Source organism: Juglans microcarpa x Juglans regia, chromosome 6D (genome assembly GCF_004785595.1).
Source record: "Juglans microcarpa x Juglans regia isolate MS1-56 chromosome 6D, Jm3101_v1.0, whole genome shotgun sequence".
NCBI classification, from domain to species: domain Eukaryota; kingdom Viridiplantae; phylum Streptophyta; class Magnoliopsida; order Fagales; family Juglandaceae; genus Juglans; species Juglans microcarpa x Juglans regia.
In genome coordinates this window covers 28,371,203-28,387,610 of record NC_054604.1, presented here as the reverse complement: position 1 = coordinate 28,387,610, position 16,408 = coordinate 28,371,203, and the positions used below count along the sequence as shown (strand labels likewise).

Below are 16,408 nucleotides of genomic sequence, written 5' to 3'. Positions count from 1 at the left end.
ATTATGGCGGACTATCATTGGCGGCCAAAGTAACACGAGCAAGATACTACTGGCCTCGGGCCCTTAAGGACGAGGAAGAATTTTTCCGAAAATGTCAAAAATGCCAAGAATTCTCCCTTATACCTCAATACCCACCTAAGGAGTTGACATCTATCACGTCGCCTTAACCTTTTATGCAGTAGGGAATTGACTTGATTAGGCATTTTCCCCTCGGTAAAGGCGGGGTGAATTTTAGGATGGTAGCATTAGATTACTTCACAAAGTGGTGGAAGCAGAAACCCTGGTGTCCATAACTGCAAACATCATCAAACGTTTTTTGTGGAAAGCAGTCATGTGCAAATTCGGAATTCCCTAGATAATCATATCGGACAATGGGCAATAGTTTGATTGTGGTCACTATCGTGATTAGTGTCGGGAGCTGGGGATTGAGGTTGGACATTCATCACCAGGACATCCACAATCTAACAGGCAAGCCGAGGATACTAACAAGGTTTTGCTTAATATCCTCAAGAAGAAGCTAGGTGAAAGGAAGAGTGTGCGGACCGAGGAGCTTCCAGGAGTACTTTGGGCCTACCAGACCATAGTAAAGACCCCAGCGGAGGAAACCCCTTTCTCCCTCACCTATGGGCAAGAGGCTATCTTGCTGGTAGAGATAGGGATGCCCATATGTCGAGTCCAGCATGTCGATCAAGAAAACAACAACACCAAGTTGAAAGGGGAGCTCGATCTTTTGGAAGAAAGGAGAATGGAGGCAAAGGTGACGATGGCGACCCATAAGAGAAAGGTGGAGCAGAGCTTTAATCAATGGGTCTGACCCCAATATTTTAAAATATGAGATTTGGTACTTAAAAAGACGGGAACGATGACCCAAGATGAAGCAAAGTTGGGCCCACGGTGGGAAGGGCCCTACGTAGTCACGACTAGTAGTCGGCCAAAGTCCTACTGACTGAAGGATGCACAAGGAAAAGAGTTACCACACCCCAAGAATACAGAGCATTTGCGGAAATTTTTTAGTTGAAAACATTGTAGAAGGATGTATCAAGTTGAATGAAATATCTCAAGAGGGGAGTTAAGTAACCCCGCCTGTATAACACACCGTTCACCAGGGTGAACCGTGCTGCTCTATTTCTAACTTTACTCGCTTCCCCCTTAGCTCTTAGCAACTCATCAGCCTCTAAATACCTAACTATCTCTTCGGCCCATCCAAGTATCCCTACCTTTACCTTGAAAGCTTCAGCTCCTTTTGCTGACACTTCCATAGCTCTAACTACAGTTTCCACGAGCAAGGAATATCCTTCCTGTCCCGATGTCGCTCTAGCTAGCCTGTCGACTTTCTGATTTTTGGCCCTCAGCACCCACTAAATTTGAACGTATCGGAAGTGGGGACGCCTTTTTTCGACTTCCTGTAAATACCATCGCAGTCTTTCACTTTTTGTTGTGAACTCTCTTTTAACCTAATTGACCACAACATGGGAATCTACTTTCACCTCTATTTCCTCAGCCCCGAGATATGCTGCAACTATCAACCCGGCCAAAAGTGCCTCATACTCTGCTTCATTGTTGGTTGTTTTGAAGGCCAGTCGGATGGCATATTCGTACTCCACTCCTTCATTCGAAACAATATGCACTCTCACTTCCCCTCCAGCCCAGCATGACGAGCCATCTACAAAGACATGCTAGGGCTTCAAGGATCGTTCATATTATGGCCCCTCTGGGAATCCAGTAAACTCCGACACAAAGTCTACCAACACCTTCCCCTTCAAAGTGCTCCTAGGCACATAGTCGATGTCAAATTCATTTAGCTCCATTGCCCAATTGACCAATTGACCCGATACTTCTAGCCACTAGAGGATTTTCTTTACAAGTGCTTCCATGAGGATGCGTATGGGGTGAGTCTGGAAGTATGGCCATAGTCGTCAGGCCATTGTCACCAACGCGAAGATAAGATGTTCTATGCGTGAGTATCTCACCTTGGCTCCTCGAAAGGCCCTGTTGGTGTAATAAACTGGTCTTTCTTTGCCCCCTTCGTTGCAAACTAATATTGAGGACACCGCATGTGGTGAGACCGATAGGTACATATTCAAGACTTCCCCTGGCTTGGCTTGGCTTAGGAGGGGAGGGTTGGCGAGGTAAGTCTTGAGGGTCTCGAACACCCTATTGCATTCGTCGTTCCATTCTTGGGCCTTTCACAACACCTTAAAAAAGGGGAAGTACTTGTCCATTAACCTGGACACAAATCTATTTAGGGCGGCTATTCTCCTGATCAGTCTCTATACATCGTTAACATTTTGTGCAGGGCCATAGTCAGGATAGCATCCTCCTTCTCGAGGTTCACCTCGATCCCTCTTTCTGACACTAGCAAGCTGAGTAATTTTTTCGAGCTGATGCCAAAGGCACATTTGTCTGGGTTGTCGTATTACAGTAAAAGCCTCTCAGAGGTCGGCCAGATGCTACAAGGAGGTCTTACTTTTGACAAAAAAAGTCATCCGCGTATACCTCCATATTACGGCCAATCTGCTCCTTGAACATCCGATTCAATAGTCGTTGATAGGTTGCCCCTAATTTCTTTAAGCCAAAGGGTATAGCTTTGTAGCAATACAGGCCCTTATCAGTAATGAATGATGTCTTCTCTTTGTCATTCAAGTTCAGGCAAATCTGGTTATACCCAGAATAAGCACCCATGAAGCTCAGCATCTGGTGGCCTGCCTTGGAGTCAACAATCGGATCTATTCGCGGTAGGGGAAAGTTGTCATTGGGGCAAGTTTTGTTTAAATTTGCAAAGTCGACACACATCTTCCATTTCCCTTTGGCCTTCTTTACTAATACCACATTAGACAACCACTCTGGGTAATGTACTTCCCGAATGAACCCCGCAGCCAGGAACCGATCTATCTCCTCAGCGATGGTGGCGCATTTTTTGGAGCTGAAACTCTAACTCTTTTGCCTAACTGCCCTCGCCTCAGGATCCACATAGAAACTGTGTTGGATGATGTCAGGATCTATTCCAGGCATATCTTCATAGCTCCATGCGAACATGTCCCAATGTTCTGTCAGCAGCTATCCCATAACCTGTCGCATTTCTGATCCCAAGTTCACCTATCCTGACCTTGGTTCCTTGCCAGTGGTCAAATAAATTGACTAATTCGAACGGCTCACCTGGTTTCACCCATACCAATGTTTGCTCGTTCCTAGCATCCCCTTCCTGCATGGTTTGGGGGACTTGGGATGGCGACCTTTCCTTCAATTGCGGGCTCTATCCCATAAATCCCCATCTTAGTGGGCTTTAACTCCTACATGTAGTACTCCTTGGCCAACACTTGTTCTCCTCTGCCCTCTCTTACACCTGTGGTTGTTGGAAATTTTATCTTCAAATGGTAGGTCGACGTTATAGCCCTTAATCTGTTCAATACAGGGCACCCCAAGATGACATTGTAGGATGAGGGCAACTTCTGCCATGATTGAAGAAACGTCGGGGGTGTTCTCCCACCAATACTGACAAAGTGATGACCCCCAAGGGCTGGATAACATCTCTTGTAAAACCCCTCAATGGCACAAGCACCGGCTGTAGACGAGTAGGATCAATACCCATGCGACAAAAGGCATTGCAAAAAAGGATGTTCACAGAACTGCCGTTATCGATTAGGATCCTCCGGAGGGTAAGATTGACAACCAACAGGGTGACCACCAACTCATCGTCGTGTGGGTGGAGGATCCCTTCCTCGTCAGCCTTTCCAAAGGTGATGACTTGAGTCTCTTCACTTTCCTTCCTAGGTCGATGCTTCAATACATATATCTCCTGAAAGCGTGCTTTTCTCGCGTGCACCTTTCTTCGAGAAGATGCTAGCCCTCCTCCAACGAACACACCTGCAATGGTTTGAATTTCTCCTAGTGAAGGGCTCTGATGTGGTGGCCTTCCCGATCGGTTTTGTTGAACATCCGCCTCTCCTGCCTTCTCGGGCTTTCACTATTCCTTCTTATTCGATCATTTCGGCTTCGACCCCACTCTTGATTGCCTTGTTGGTCCTACCTATTTGCCCACAGGGAGTCACCCCTTCTTCCGCCTAAGGTTTTACATTCTGTTGTGCTGTAGGTAGTATCTTGTGAAAATGGCAGTAGCAATTTTCTCCTTCTCGCGCTCTTACCTCCTAGCTTTGAAGGTCCTTAGCATCCTCTACCGTCAGGGCTGAACAGTCCTGGAGAGGGCCAACACCTTTTGTTGGTAAGAGCCTGTGGCGCTCGCTCTCTTGCCTGTTCCGTCCACCTTTATCCGTTGGCTTTGCTTGCACCGGAGCCTTGGCCTTCTTGTCGCCTTGTTCCAGCTCTATTCTTCTTGAGGCAATTAAGGGCCAAAGGGTATCTTCTACATTATCGAAGCCGTCGGCCTTGTCCTTGAATTGTTTCAAGGCATTCTACGTGCCAACTCCGCCATGAATGGACTTCGAGGCCAAATGCCTCCCAAGAGAGCCACAAGTGTGAATTTTTCGTCTAGGTCTTTTGTCGTCATACGCTCCTTGTTGAATTTGAACAGGTAAGACTTCAAGCTCTCATCCTCTCGCTGCTTGAGTGTCAGGAGATAAGCCACCAATCATCGCCTCTTACGATTGGCCATGAATTGCATGAGGAAGAGCAACGACAGATCCTCGAAATGGCGAATTGAGTTCGGTGCCAAGGATGCGAACTAGGCTCGTGCTGCTCCTTTCAAGTTCAAAGGGAATGCCCGACATGCAATCTCTCCTGGGAACCTGTGCAGGGTCATGTGTGCCCTAAAGGTGTCCAAATGCTCCAATAGATCTTTAGATTCGTCATACAGGTCTACCTGGGAGACTCTAAACTTTGGCGGTAGTGGCACCGCCATCACACTTGCACTATAAGGCAGGCTAGTGTTGGCAAGCATTTGGTCCACTGAGGAGGATTTTCCCTCTCTTCTCGCCATTTCTTGGTACTTATCTTGGAGGTCCTGCTTGATTCTTTTTTTATCTCCCTCGTCGTCCTCCATTATTACTCTATGTGACTCTTCCTCTTGGTTGTAACTTGGCTCTAGGTCTTCCGTCGATCTATGCGGGCCTTCTCACAAAGCCTCGTTTTCTTTCTAAAGTGCTTCTACCTGTGCCATCAACCTTTTCACCAACTCTTCTTTCTCCATCTATGGTGTGTCCATGGTTACTGATGAGCCCACCAAGCCCAAGCTGCCCCTAAGTGTCTTCAGTGTACAAAGTACACATTAGTTTGTTAGGATTATCCCGCAGACGGCACTACTGTTTTGGAAGTGTTTCGTACATACCAGAAGGTCTTCTCAAACAGCTGGAGGGTAGATAAAGGGACTTGCAAACATACAAATACAAAAGAGAGCTTGGGGGTGGTCAAAGGACCCTCCGATGCTTAAGTTAGTTTCCTTTTTAAGAAGTGTTTTATTTGCCCTCAAATTCCATGAGTTTGAACATACCTTGAGTGAGCTTTTATACTAGGTTTGGGGTGTTGTTGCTTCCATTTCCAAGGAATTGTCCCTTTGTGCACTTGAATCAGTTATGGGGTGTGATACCCTAGAGGGAATGATTAATGCGGTGTTGAGCTCTAAATTATATCTCAACACCCTCTCAGTCAGGGTCGACGAGTCTCATCTCTCTCTTTTCGCGGAGAGAGCCATGGTTTCTCTTTCGATACGCATCCACACAGCTTTCGTTTCATAACCATCATTTCGGTGGCTTCTCAGCCTGCTACTACAGCGCCCACCTTTTTTTTCTCAATGTATGAGTCATAGTTATCTATTTTGTACGCTTCCTAGCAATTGTTTTCTAGGGACTTGAGGTGTTTGTGTCCCCTAAGGCTGTCCTAGTGGCACCCACCTTCATTTTCCCAAGAGAATGGTGGTTATAGCTTCTCCTACACGCTTTCTGGTAGCCATGTGCTAGTGATGATTCAAGGCAACTGGCAGGTCGGTGCACGTCACCCCTAGCCACTTTTGTCGATATCTCATTACTTTGGGTCGGGTCGAACGGACCTCTTATTTGTGGGACAAGCCCATCAAAAGTTGTTATCTTCACTTTGCCAAACTGATGGGCCTCCTTTGACCCATGGCCTTAAACTCTTGTGCTGAGCTTTTTTACCCTCTCCAAACTCTTTTTTGAGGGACTTGTAGAAAATAGTTATAGTTATGACTTGGACATCATTGTTCTATTGGGTGATGAATATATATATATATATATATATATATATATATATATAGTTGTGGTGGCTAAAATCTAATTTAATTTGCCTACTTTAAAGTCTCATTTAGATAGTAAAAGTGTTTCATCTCATTATTATAATATTTTTAAATTCTCACACAAAATATAATTATCAATTAAATTTTTTTCAAATCTCAAAATAATAATAATATTAAAAAAATAATATTTTAACGATATTTATTTATTATCTAAAATTATTTCCTTTCATCTCACTGTACCAACAACAAGTAAGTCTGACATTTAAAGTTCTCACAATTTCTACGATTTTTTATCTCAATTCTTATCATCTTATAATATAATATTATATGATCAGAGATTATTTATTATATTTTATTTATGAATCTTTTTATCTAATATTATATTATAAAATAATAATAAAAATGACGTATAGATTTTCTCATTTCCATTTTCTGCTTGCTCCGATTAAAAAAGCGGCAGGCAAATTACGTGGTTGACCGACTTTCACTGCAGAGGGATTCAGACATAGGACTTGGACATCGCAGGAAGGATAAGGGTTGGCGTATATAATTATCGGCTGGAAATCATTTGAAATAATTCACGCACTTTGAAGCATTTATACGTTTTCTGTCTTTTTGTGGTCGATTCTTCTGCATCATCAACCACATCATCTGTCGTGTCTTGGGCCCCATCAACGCCCTGCCAGCCACCAGCTTCGCCTTTGAATTTTGATCCATCTTTGCTAGATCGAGGACTCGCCAACCAAAGGTCATCCTTCTATATTGTTTTTAAAACTATTCTCTCTTTTATCTTATTGTCATTATTAATAAGTTGTTATCATCATTAATAGATCACTGCTTTATCTCCTACTTTGGTAGTTTAAAATGACCGCTTGATTTTTTTTTTTTTTTTTAACTTAGGATACTTTAAAAATTAAATTAAATTCAATTCATCTTAACTCATTATTATATTTTTTTTAAATTCTAACACAAAATATAATAAACAATTCAACTTTTTCAAATTTCAAAATAATAATAATAATAATAAATAATATTTTAACAATATTTTATCATCTCAGCTCAACTCAGTTCAATATCTAAACACAACCTTAATAATTAAGAAAATAATTTTAAATATATTGATATTTTTTTATTTTTTAAAAATATTAAAATATATTAAAAAATGCATCCCGCCCAGGCAGCAAAGATTGGCCGGCAGAGTATCCCCACCCTTGTCAATATTAATAAGTAGTGATCGTGATAATTAGTTTTTTTCCCTTAATTAACATATAAAGGAAAACTATAAAATTAATGAAAAATGTTTTGTACAAATTTTATATAGATAAATTTTGCATAATTTTTTAAAAAAAAAAATAGATCAGCCTATTATGAAAAAATATAAAAAAAAAATATTTTCCGTTTTAATGGGACCAACATTTTTATAAAATATCATCTCTGCATAATTCATCTATTTAAAACTTGTATTTAACAATATTATTCAATTTATTGTTCAGTTAACGTTTTATACATGACTTACTTAACGTGTTAGTCTCTTTATTTCTCACTTTAAATCCTTAAATTCAAGCAATAATTTGAGTAAATCTTGATCCAACACATGCAACTCACCAAATATAATTCATGACTGACATGAGTAATATTTATTGTGTGTTTATACGTGTGTAGTGATTAATTTGAGTTCCAAGTAATATTGGCCTGTTGGGTGGTCTCACGTGTATTGTTTATTTATGTATGAAAGGTCGAGATCTGGAAATTCCTTATTTTGATGGCAACGCGCATTGTTCAAGGTTGCTTTATACATTATAAAATATAATAAAAAAAAAAATCTATGATCACCCGAGACTTGGTCGATCTTGTCAATATCCAAGTCTCCCTCGTATATATTGTTTGTTCATGTGGTGCTTTGTGGAGAATCTAGCTAGGTGTTGATGACGTTAATGAATAATGTACCTAAAAGTGTGTTTTTTTATTTTGGGTTAAATTTTGTGAAATTGAGAGACAACAAACCGATTTCTGCAAGTTTTTGGTGATAGAGGTCACTTCATTTTCTATTTTATTGAGAGTGGGAAATGAAAAGCAAGCAAAGCGGCCTACCGAGAGGAATGGTGGAGGGAAGCCATCCCATCAAATCGGAAGCAAGCAATAATCCTCAAAAAGAAAAAGTAGAAGGATCCATATATGATCTTGCCGAGATTGTTTGTATATGGCATGCATGGATGCCAAACAAACGAAGTCAGCAGCTTCGAAAGCAAGTGGCACATATAGTGGCCTAAAAATCTGCATATATATCATGAGAACTGTCGGACTTAAAAAGTATTAATTCTGTCTTGCATCATTGCATGTACTGGTAACAGGCATTCTCGACCATCCAAGGCCAAGGTATCTTGAGAGAGAGAGAGACACGATGAATAGTTGACATATAATATATGGATTATGCTATTCATCTTCTAACACCACATATTATATATTTTTTAATTTATTTTATTTTTATTAAATTAATTGAATTGTTATACTTATCATTCATGCACTTTATACTTATTATAAGAAAAATAAATTTAAAAAAAAAAATCCACACACGAATGCTGCCACTCGGTTTCTTCTTGCCGGGTGTATGCATATACTTATGTATATATGCATGCTTTCTAAAAAATTATAGGAAAATCTCAAGAAACTTTGTGTACGTATAAGTAGTATTTTGTAGGTTTTATTGTGATGAAATGAAATAAGATGAGTGGAGATATAAATAATAGTATTTTATAGATTTTATTGAGATGGATTTAACTTTTTTAGGTTGAGATAAATTTAACTTTTTAAGTTAAAATATATGAAGTATATTGAAATGAATTTAACTTTTTTTATGAGAATTTGAAAAAGTAATGAGTCTCATTAATGATTGGTTTGAGATGGGTTAAGTTTGGTTTAATAACCAAACAAATCCTTAAGAAAAGAGTTTTGCTACTCATCATCTTCACACATAATAAAACATATTTATTTTATTTTTTTAATTTTTTTTTAATTTTATTTTTCTTAAACTAATTGAATCAGTATACTTATAGTTCATTTACTAAACATTTGGTAAGAGAAAAAAAAATAAAAATAAAAAAAATGTAATGTGTAGAAATGATAATTAGATTTTTTCTTTAAAATAAGGTACAATGCCTTGACGTTATATTTGATAGGACTAAGATTTCCACCTAAAACCAATGGGAATGTATTCGAGATCAGATTGTAGATCATGACTTAGTCTAGAATATAATATAAATAGTTAAATCTACTTCCTTTTATTAGTCTAACTTTTTAGAATAAATAGTAGTTTCAGCATGTTATGATCGGAATAAGTCTCATGAGTTGAACCTTGACTCTATAGTATATCTAATTTATTAATTAAATATTCTATATGTTGGGTCCACTCATTTAGACGTAATATTATATATCATTAAAAAAAGTTATCATTACAATTTTAAAGGTGCCAGATTTAAAAGTCTACAAAAATATAGAGAGAAATACAATTTGCAAGTTTTTAGTTAAATTGTCTTTGCTTTATCATCCTTCATGTGGCATCAAAATATTGATAATTTACTTACCAATGGATTAATACCACATCAAGATCAAATTGTGAAAAGATAATTAATATTAAAATGCTTGCAAATATAACTGAACTCAAGGATATCAGATGATGAAGACGAAACTATTTCTAGGAGTCGAAATAGTTCTTCTTTATCATTGTTATCAATATTCTACTGATTAAGCTTATTTTTTAATTTTTTATCCTTTTTGGCTTTCTGGGAGCATTTGTCAGCAAAATGTCCTGGATTGTCACAAATAAAACATTTTCTTTGAGAAAAATCCTTAGATTTCTTTTTCTTAGAAAATGACTTAGAAAATAGTTTTTTATAAGTTTTCTTATAAAATTCATCACGGGCTTTTCTCCTAATACCGCCATGAGGTTTAGAAAACTTATGCTTCCTTTTAGAGGGAGCTATAGCAGGAAGTCCAAATTGTTCACAAAATGTTCTCATTTCGTATTTGGCTTTCTTGCTATTTCTCATCTGCTCTTGGAGCATCATTTGATCATTACACATACTAATACCAAGTTTCTTGATTACTGCACAAATATCACCATATGTGTATGCATCATAATTAAGAGACCCAGCAATAGTAAGTTCATCATTCACTTTGTAAGCGAACAAGCGAGATAAACCATCAATAAATTTCTCCTTCCAGTAAGCCTTCTGACTATCATCATGAAGCATTACTTTGGAAATAAAAACATCTTGGTATCATCTATAATCAGACATCTAAGATTATTTAACTGGTCGCTGATGCGGCTAGTTATGTCAGATGGTGTGCCAATAAAATGCTTTAAAATTGTATAAATCAAAGTATTAACTCCATCAGATTGGACAGATCTAATGGATTCATCAAAAATAGGTAACTCTTTATCATTACATTTGACATCGTTCTGAATGGTTTTCTTGGCATCTCTGGTTAGGTATTTATCCCACCAGTTTCTCAAAACATCGGAAAAACCTTGTATTAAAATCTTAACAATATCAGGTTGCCTTATATTGTTATTTACATAAGCATTTGCCACAAGATATATTTTACTCATGGTATTCATGATTTCTTGTTCAGAGAAACCATCAATATTCCACTCGTAACCTTTGTCAGCAGAGTAAGAAAATTGAGTTTGAAAAACTTTTTCTTCAAACTGTAAATCAGGAGGAGTAGGCCTGGAATACCAGTTCTTCGTTAGACTCATTGGTTTGGGTCCATTTGAAGAGAATCTAGCAATTTCAGGTTTTAAAACAATATCTTGAAAAATATTTTCAAGTAAATCAAGATCCTTTTCTTCAGAAGAGTGATCGTTAGAAGACTCATCTGTAGTTTCAACAAGAACTTCTTCTTCTATTTCTTTGTTAGACAAAGTACTAGTAGAAGGCTGTTCTCTTTTCAGATCATTAAGCATTTGATCAATCTTATCTAAAGTCTTTGCCTGTGGATTTTTAAAGTCAATTTTGGCTCGACTTTTAGGTAAGATAATCAAAGGTTTTTCAATTATTTTCTTTTGTTGATCTGTAGTCAAAACCAAAGGAATATGATCAGGTTTTTCAACCTTTTCTTCAATCCGATCAAGCTGTTGTCCGATCGTATGAAAAGCAAGATTCACAAAGTTATTTTGAGAAATAACATTTTTTGTTTCTTTGAGAATCTTGTCCTTCTCAGGATCTCTGGAAACAGTTTCTAAGATTTTGAAAGGTGAAGCAGATATCTCAACCCCTTTATGGATGATGAGAACAGTCTCCAAAGGTAGATGGCTAGACTGAACTACCATTTTACCTTCTTCCTTGACAAAATCAGTTTTAACAACATTCAAAGTGTTGTTAGGAACATAAATATTTTCAACAAAATCGAAGAAAAGAATATGTTTTTGCTGCTTATTCATTTCTTCTTTCCATTTCCGTTTAACACGTTGTTTTTCTTTTTCAGAATACTTTGAATGATAGGCTTTTCACCTAGCACTATTTTTTGAAAGTTTGTATTTTTCAAAAAGATAAATAAGATCAAATGCAAATGGTTTATTCAACACAGTTAAACTGTGATGAACTTGTGATGCAACAGGAGCTACCATATCTGAAACTGTAGGTGATAGAGATGAGTCATCTTCTTTATCGGCTTCATTATGAATAGGTTGGTTTTTAGAGGACCCAGCATCCTGTGCAGAATAAAAGACAGAAGTAACTTGAGAGGACGTAGAAAGTCCTTTCAATTTTAAAACAGGATTAACAGGTTGGGCTGTTTTAACAGAATCTTCCAGAAATTGTTTGAGATTTTGATCTCTTCTTACTGGAATTTCTGACCCCGCAAAAGAAGAACTAGATCCAGCATAAGAATTTCTTCTTAGCCCTGGAGATCTAGTCTGATCAAAACTAATTTTAATGGTTCCATCCAAATACTGTTGAATGTTACTTGGGTAACTGTCAACAGGGTTTCGAGAAATAGGAGGAGTCTCTTCTTCCAAAATCCATTCTTTAGGAAGAATTATATCTTTCCAAAAAATCATTTTTGGAATTGAAACATCCGCATCTGGGGTTGAACTCTGGATCAGAAGAGTTTTTCCCTGGATGGGTTTTGCAATGGCTTTTGGATTTAAACTCGTTTTTAAAAGACGATAATAAATCCTGTAAATCAAAGTAAGGGGTTTGCTACCCTTACGCATATCATATTCAGAAGTTAAAATGTTTAAAGTCAAACATTTTGAAATATGTTCATCATCAATAGCAAGAGTTAAATCTGGATAACAATTAAAATGGACTGGTCCATCTGTTAGAGAGGATTGGATCATTCCGAGAATACTTGTTTCAAAATTATTGAATCTGGCATCCCTTAAACAGAATAATACGGATGCATTGATGTCTTTCCTTGTTAAAAGTTTGGCAGCAATTTGGGCAGATCCAATATGAATATATCTAAAACATTGCTGCAAGAATTTTGTCATCTGTTCTTTTGGGAAGAGATAACATTTTTCTTGAGTTTTGGAAATAGCATAAGTTTGTTCAACAGTACGCACGCAAAATTGTGTGTGCAAAGATCTTTCAAACCAATTGGTTCGATAGATCGTGCTAACATCAAGTTTTGGAATCTTCCAAGATCCCAGCACAGCGACTTAGTTGCTTCAAAAGCATAATCTTCCTCATTAACTATGTCAGGCGGCATAGCCGACCTAGAACTAATTGTTGAATTGGATCTATTTATCCAACTCATTTTGTCCTAGGACAACACCGACCGTCGCATCTCAGGGGTCTGTGAACTTACCACTCTCGGCCCTCGGGTTTGAACCTATAACTGCCCTATACTCGCCTCCCTAGCTTCAAAATGGGACTTACACCTTCGGGTTCCTGACCTACTTGTCGAAAGATGATCCTGAACCAACCAAAGTAGAAACTCCGGGTGGGGGTTGTCAGAAAACAAAATAAGTTCAATAAAGAAGGAACAATTCACAACAATTAAATACCGGATTGGCTCTGATACCAAAACAGCGGAAATAAGGAAAAGTCGAAGCTGACTGAAGAAGAAGAGAAGGAATGGAATGGAAGAATAAATTGCACAATAATTAAATTATGCAAGCACAAAATAAACAGGCGGTAAAACCGGCCATATGCATGTATGAATATGCAAAATCAGAATAAACATATAAGTTTTATTAAAATTAACAAACTTAAAGTAATTACAGGTGCAAGGTAGTGCAAATTTGCACTTACAGAAATCAGGGTAAATAAGGAGACTCAAGAACAGAGAAGAGAGAGTCAGGTTTCTTTAAGAAAAATCTTTATATATATATAGACACACACACGGTTTCTTCTGGCCAGGTGAATGCATACGTATAATGTGTGTATATATATATATATATATATATATATATATATATATATATATATATATATGCATGCTTTTTAAAAAATTATAAGAAAATCTCAAGAAAATTAGTATTTTGTAGGTCTTATTGAGATGTGATGATTTGAGTTGTAAATATCAATATTTTATAGATCTCATTGAGGTTGAGATTAATTTAACTTTTTAGGTTGAATTGTATGAAGTATATTAAGATGAGTTTAACTCTTTTATGAAAAGTTGAAAAGTAATGAGTCTTATCTTTAAGAAAAGAAGTGTTGTGTTAACTTTATGAATTTAATGATTGGTTTGAGATGTGTTGAGTTTAATTCAACAACCAAACACATCTTTAAGAAAAGAGTTTTACGACTCATCATCCCTACGCACCATAAATTATATTTATTTTTATTTTTTTATTTTTAAACTAATTGAATTATTCTACTTATCATTCACATATTATATATTTGATAAGAGAAAAAATATGATGTGTAGTGTATAGGAACGATGAATATAATTTTTCTTTAAAATAAGGTACAATGTCTTGACGTTATATTTGATAGGACCAAGATTTCCACCTAAAACCAATGAGAATGTATTCGAGATCAGATTGTAGATCATGACTTAGTCTAGAATATAATATAAATAGTTAAATCTACTTCCTTTTATTAATTTAACTTTTTAGAATAAATAGTAGTTTCAGCATGTTATGATCGGAATAAGTCTCATGAGTTGAACCTTGACTCTATAGTATATCTAATTTATTAATTAAATATTCTATATATTGAGCCCACTCATTTAGACGTAATATTATATATCATTAAAAAAAGTTATCATTACAATTTTAAAGGTGCCAGATTTAAAAGTCTACAAAAATATAGAGAGAAATACAATTTGCAAGTTTTTAGTTAAATTGTCTTTGCTTTATCATCCTTCATGTGGCATCAAAATATTGATAATTTACTTACCAATGGATTAATACCACATCAAGATCAAATTGTGAAAAGATAATTAATATTAAAATGCTTGCAAATATAAGTTTTCAAATAGTTAATTAAGTTTTGTGCATAAAATTAATATTTGTTATAAGTTATTGGAATGCAACAATTAACTGTTAGGGAGCTCACAATTATTCCCACTCACATTAGTATAATAATAATTAATCTATCTTTTTCTCCCACTAAAATAAAAATATTACTGAAATCATGATCATAATATTAGATCCATAATGCAAATTTGGACCTTATAGGATTTCTATGATTCAAGAGTGAAAAAATAACGTTCATCATTTTTTTTTAATCATGATCACAGAGCCTAATATAGCATAAAATGATTTGAAGATTAATAAAAAAATAATAATAATTAATATTCTAATTATTTAATATCATATCAAACAAAATATAAAAAGATATCGTTGAAACTTAAAACACGTCTCTCCATAGATGTTAATTAGATTAGCATACATTTAAGATCCGAATTCATGCATTTCTGTATACCTTTAAGTCATATCCGTGATTGAAGCAGCTTGCAATTTTGGACGGATTCAGATATTTCAAGCTGCAATTTTGGACAGCCGGAAAACCAAACTTGATGATGCATTGATGATGAAGATATATCATCCTCTTCCAAATCACCACAGATCATAAAATTGGTGTCAAAATCGCACACTGATTGTACTGGATGTGATTGCAGAAAATGCATGGCCAATATTATCATCTCTGCGCGCATGTGCTTGGCATTTCTTCTCGAGCTGTCGGCATCCATCCTCTGCATATATTCCAAACACTACTTGCGACACGCCATCCATCCTTGCAAGCCTCTTCTTCTTTCCTTCCTCTACTTCCCTGAATTTTGTGGTTTATCATCTCTCAATCATATGTGCATGCTGGTTTGCTGCAGCACCCTTCTTGCTATCTAGCTGGCAGGTGTGCAGTGTAAAATAATGCAGCCTAGCCTGATTTAAGAAACAATAATACTAATATATATAAAATAATACTAAATATTATATGTCTCGTATATATTTTTTTTAAAATAATAAAATTTGTTATTAAAAAAATAATTTTTTTCACTTGAATCTCTTATTTAAATAATTTTAAAAAAAAAACTCTAAATTTATAAATATTATTGCTGTATGAAAAGTTGTATTCTCAAGGAGGGTGCTGATATATATTTTTTTTTTTATCATTAAAGTACATTCCCAGTCGATTAATTTCAAATAATTGGAGCTCCCAAATCGAAAGTTAGCATTTTTTTTCACAACATCGTGTGCACAAACATTTTTTTATTATTATTTTGTTTGCATCGTGACAAAAAGAGTAATGATGTATGTATAATTTTTTATATAATTATATTTTAAAATGAGTATATAAATGAGTGTTATTTTTATAAATTATTTTATAAAAATATTCCTCATTCAAAACATAATTATATAAAAAAATTGTAAAAAATATTACATGCCTATCATTTTCTTACTAAAAATATCTACGCAAGCTAGCTAGCAACAATGGATAGACAAAATATCGAGAATTTTTAATATTATATTCGTCATGCAATTAGATAGCACATTAAATTATAAGCTATGATGATCAACACGATGATATGGGTATTAAAACTTGTATGAAGTTTAATTTTTAAAATTCGGATAGAAATTCAATTGAGATTCAAACCGCACATCCCATTAATCGGGGATGGCGTATTTTTTAAGCCTAATATTTGTTTGATCTCCCTGCCTGCCTTACAAGTTACAATAAGCGTCGGCCAGGCTCCCCTTTATTTTTGGTCATGTACAGTACACATTTGCATATGCTCCCTACAGTACAA

At 36.1% G+C, this 16,408-nt stretch overlaps 1 protein-coding gene across 1 annotated transcript in view; it reads right to left on the bottom strand.

Annotated features, from left to right (window-relative positions):
• Positions 1-16,408, bottom strand: part of LOC121233947 (protein HLB1-like) — a 42,364-nt gene that overhangs the window by 13,408 nt on the left and 12,548 nt on the right. The gene's annotated exons all lie outside the window — the stretch shown is intronic.